This window comes from Biomphalaria glabrata, chromosome 17 (genome assembly GCF_947242115.1).
Source record: "Biomphalaria glabrata chromosome 17, xgBioGlab47.1, whole genome shotgun sequence".
Classification (NCBI taxonomy): Eukaryota; Metazoa; Mollusca; class Gastropoda; family Planorbidae; genus Biomphalaria; species Biomphalaria glabrata.
In genome coordinates, this window is record NC_074727.1 from 28,711,638 (window position 1) to 28,716,637 (window position 5,000).

The window sequence follows — 5,000 nt, forward strand, 5'->3', positions numbered from 1 at the left end:
AGCGCTCTTTCCACGAGGGTCGGAGCTTGGTAAGCATGTATTAGCTCTAGAATTGCCACAGTTATCCAAGTAGGATAGTTTTCATCTAATAAACATCGACTGATTTAATGAGCCATTCGCGGTTTCACCGTGAGACAGTGTGAACTTAGACATGCATGGCTTAATCTTTGAGACAAGCATATGACTACTGGCAGGATCAACCAGATAGCTATCATCGTCGCCGGGCCGGGCGGCCCGACTTGCTTAAGACGGTCACAGCGCTAGCCTTCGTAGGCCAGCGCCTGCTCGGGGCGGGAGAATGCTGTCCTTTCAAGAACAGGTCCCTTTTGCGTCCCCTCGCTTTTCTTCGCCAGACTAAACACAGAGGGGAGCCAGACGCGCGCTGGAGACTCGACCCTCCGTTCGTCCTTAACGGACCCAATTTCGTTTTGCCAACCCAGACGCCCGTTGCGAGGGCCGGGTTTCTACGAGACCAACTATCGAGCTCTCCGTGCCGCACGGAACTCTTTCCTACGTACAACACGCTTAATGCGACCAACTACGGACACCGCACGTGCCCGCGGCCCCAAGAGCAAGGGGAGCCGACGAGCTACGATCTCAAGTGCCGATCCAAGTTACTGGGAGACAGCGTACGTAAGAGTAAGCATGCCACACACAGTCGCGGATCAGCGAATACCGCCGTACAGAGCGCTTGCGTTAGCCTTGCCTCCTGTTAGCCAGCCAGACACCGTGAGAACCCGACGCGCCATTACCGAGCTCTCTGCTAGCCTTGCCTCGCGCCGCCGCCAGTGGTTGGCTTGTCTCGTCTCGACTGGCGGTGTTCGGTGCTCAGCATGATTTCGCATGCTCCACAAGTATCATTCCAGACGGTGTATTATTTACGCGATTTTTTCGTAGAAGTCTATGTTATAGGTTGGATTTTCTGGAAAGTTGTTGCGTTTTGAATCTTTGGCATAAGGGGTGTGGACGGTACGAGTGTGCGTGAGTGTGTGTGAGGGTGAATGAGCTGCATAAATTAGCATAAATTAGCATAAAATATACGCTGTTGAAAGCCAGTAAGTTTAATAAGTCTAGCTCTAGTAATCTAGTAGTAATTAACGACTATTGTAGTGGATGCACTATGTGTAGACATACAATGCACTATGTCTCCACACTAGATCTAGTATTTAAAAAATAAATCTAGTGTACCGTATATTTTAGTTTTTGGAGGGAGGGTATGTAGAATAGAATAAAATAGAATAGAAGGTAGGTGGGTGGATCTATGTCTATTTATTTATTTATTTATTAATTAGACTAGATCTAGCTTCTAGGGTATTCTAGATTTGTTTAGATTTGTTTCTTTTTCTTTAGTCAGTGGCGTTCTTTTTTGTTTTTAGAAATATGCAAATGGCAGCTTCCATTGAATAGAAATCTATCTAGATCTAGTACTACTAATACTAGATCTAGTTAATATAATATAAAGACTAGATTGACTAGATCTAGTATTGTAGTAGGCCTATTCTAGATCTGGTTCTATTAAATAAAATAGTAGATCTAGTAAGGTCTAGATTAGGCCCCTATGTTTGAATCAAAGTCAAAGTGTGTTTCTGATTCTCAGTGATTCTGTTCAATCTGTCTAGTCTTCTAGATTTAGATCTAGATCTAGTTACTTAAACTAGAGTTAGTATTAATCTAGTTAGTAGTAACTTGTAGTAGATGTATTAATATAATTATATGCTATATATTGGGCTAGATCTATAATAAATAGACAGTTACAGGTGGACCCAGGGACACCCCTGGAGACTGTGATAGATTAGATGATTTAATTATCTCAATGTCTAGATTAGATCTAGATAGTAGATATCTCTCTCTATCCATCTATCAATCCATCCATCCATCCTCTGCAGTGCAGTGCCAGGCTGAAGGCTACAACAACATGAGCTAGATTATCTAGATCTAGTTAAATCTAGTTAATTAAATCTAGTTAGTTAAATCTAGTCAAATGAAGTAACTCAAATAACTGTATTTTTCTTCATTTCTAGTCTAGAAATTGAATTAGATCTAGATCTATTATAGTAGAGTTAAGTAGAGTCTAGATCTAGTGAAAAATCTAGTGATCTAATCATAGGAAATTAATAAAACTTGTCATTTCAAGTTAATTTCTAATTCTTTTTAATTCTTTTTGTATTGCATAGTTAATAAATTGTTGCTGCTGCTGCTAAAATGATGACTGGTCTGGGGGCCCCTTTTGGTAACTTGAAAAATGTACATTTAAAAAAAGGCAGCACACCACACCATCTGTAGAGTAGAGTAGAGTAGAGTGCTGTCTTGATGTGTTGCTGCTTTGCTTGATGACAGTGCTGTCTGAACAAATGTTGCAGGTTCGACTCCTGCCCCAGGCAAATGATATCGGGACAAGGACATAAATGGCAGTGGGTACTATAAGCCTGGTGACCCACCGTTTGTTCAACAGCCTGTGCCTTTTAAGCAAAATTGAAAGTTTAATTTATACTGCATGTTTTATTTGCATATTAGCATTACTGTTAGCATGAGAAAGTTAGGGTTAGGGGGTAAGGCTTATCCTTAGCGTTGGTTGTTAGGCTCTCCGTTACTTTCAGCTCATGCTTAGGTTTTTTTTTTCTGTATTATGCTTAGTCTATACTTAGGGTTCGGCCTAGGCACGGCCAGCCTAGGGCTCGGCCAAGGTTAGGTTGATATGCCCTCTGTTGTTTCAGCTTATGCTTAGGGTATGTCTGTATTATGCTTAGGGTTTCTTCAGCATATAGTTGGGCCTATACTTAGGGTTCGGTCTAGGTGTGCGGCCTAGGGCTCAGCCAAGGATTAGGGTTAGGCTGATGTTGTTTGTTTCAGCTTAAGCTTAGGGTTTGTCTGCATTTTGCTTAGGTTTTGGCTTATAATTAGGGTTTCTTCGGCCTATACTTAGGGTTCGGTCTAGGTGTGCTGCCAGCCTAGGGGCTCGGCCAAGGGTTAGGGTTAGGTTGATATGCCCTCTGTTGTTTCAGCTTAAGCTGCATTTTGCTTAGGTTTTGGGTTATGCTTTTTTTTTTTTTTTTTCGGCCTATACTTAAGGTTAGGTCAGGCCTAGGGCCTAGGGCCTAGAATATTTTGCATCGGGGTACTAGTACTAAAGTACTAAAGTACTAGTACCAGATTTATAGCTATACTAGCATAGAATCTAATGCATTAAAGATGACAGTGTTTGTATGTCTGTGTGTGTCTGCACTAGCGTTTTTAAAATTGCTAGGTACAATGGAATTAAGAACATTTTCACATTATATATTAAAAAAACTAGCCTATGTGATGCTCATTCTGAAAATTTAATATAACTATTTTGACATGTTATTTCATGCTATGGTATTGCTATGGTATTGCTATGCTATGCTATGCTATGCTATGCTATGCTATAGTGTGGTAAAGGTAAAGCTAAAAAGGCTATGCTATTCTACTCTATGCTATTGTATGCTATTCTGTTCTTTGCTATGCTTTTGTATGCTATTATGTTTTATTCCATACTGTACTACACTGCACTGTACTATTTTATGCTAATGCTAATGCTAAAGCTAATGCTAATGCTAACTCTAATGCTATTGCTAATGGTAATCCTAATGCTAAACCTAATGCTATGCTATGCTATGCTATGCTAAACTATGCAAAGCCAATCCTAATGCTAATGATAATGTCCTACTATAGATGCAATATATGCTATGCTCTTATGCTATTATGCGCTATGTTATATATACTATTCTAATCTATGCTAATGTTATGCTCCTTTGATGTTACTCGACTTGTATGGTAGCTATGATGCACTTCACCGAACGTCTAAGTTTCTTGCAAGAGCACTATGGGAGGACTAGTCCTTCCTTCCTTCCTTCCTTCCTTCCTTCCTTCCTGCTCTGATTTTTCAATAGGAGTTCATCTCAGGTGCCAGCAGCCGCGGTAGGTAATTCCAGCTCCACTAGCGTATATTAAAGTTGTTGCAGTTAAAAAGGTCGTAGTTGAAATAAATAAATAAATAAATAAATAGTGTGTGCGTGTGCGCGCTCGCGTGCGTGCGTGCGTGCTTCCTTGCTTGCATGCTTGCTTGCTTGCTTGCTTGCTTGCTTGCGCATTGTTTATTGTTCTTTAAAAAGACATGTAAATGTACACAAATGTTTTCTTGGAAGTTCTCCGAAGACTTATGAAGTGAAAAAAATGCGCAGACATTTAAAGGGGAGACTAACGAGAAAAAAAAAACAATCCAATAGATTTAGTTAAAACATATTTATAACCTCCCTTAACAGTAGTTTAAAATTATGAGGTACCAGACTTGCCCTCCAATTATTTGGAGCATACTCTATATTTTCCGTTGTTTTTATTTTATTTTTCAAATGAAGTTAATTCTTATATATATTATATATGAATCTTTCTAAATGAAATAGTCTTGTAATGGTTGTATTTTTATTTTCTAAACATGCAAGGATATTCAATGGCTTGAAATTAATATTACTGAAACCCGGGAGGGTAGTGGGGGGGAAATAGGGGTAGGCTTGGGGGGGGGGGGGGGTGGGGAGGGGGGAGGGGAGGGTGGGGTGAAAGGTATTGTTTATTTTTCTTTAAAAAAAAAAGGTAAATGTACACAAGTCATGATGCATGTTTTCTTGGAAGTTCTCCAAAGACTTATGAAATGAAAAATGTATTTCGTTCGGGTGGTGTGTAAATATGTGTAGCTTGGATCAGAATTGAATTAAGAGAAAACAAAAAAAAACAAACGTACAACTATGAAAACAAAAAGCTCTTCATAGTAGTATTTTTCGTCTTTATGTTATTGTTAAATATATATATATATATATATATATATATATATATATATATATATATATATATATATATATATATATATATATATAAGAAAACTACTGCGCATTTTTTGGAAATCATGTTTTCTCGGAGGTTCTCTCTTCCAAAGACATATTTCGCTGGTGCGGTGGATGGGTAGGTAAGAGTTTGGGTGAGTTAAGGGT

The 5,000-nt window shown here is 39.2% G+C and overlaps 1 non-coding gene across 1 annotated transcript in view; it reads right to left on the minus strand.

Moving 5' to 3' along the window:
• Positions 1–207, minus strand: part of LOC129923830 (small subunit ribosomal RNA) — a 1,848-nt gene extending 1,641 nt beyond the window's left edge. Inside the window, exon 1 of the ribosomal RNA XR_008775775.1 lies at positions 1–207. This exon is cut by the window's left edge and continues 1,641 nt beyond it. This is a non-coding gene — a ribosomal RNA (small subunit ribosomal RNA).
• Between the last annotated feature and the right edge of the window lie 4,793 nt (positions 208–5,000).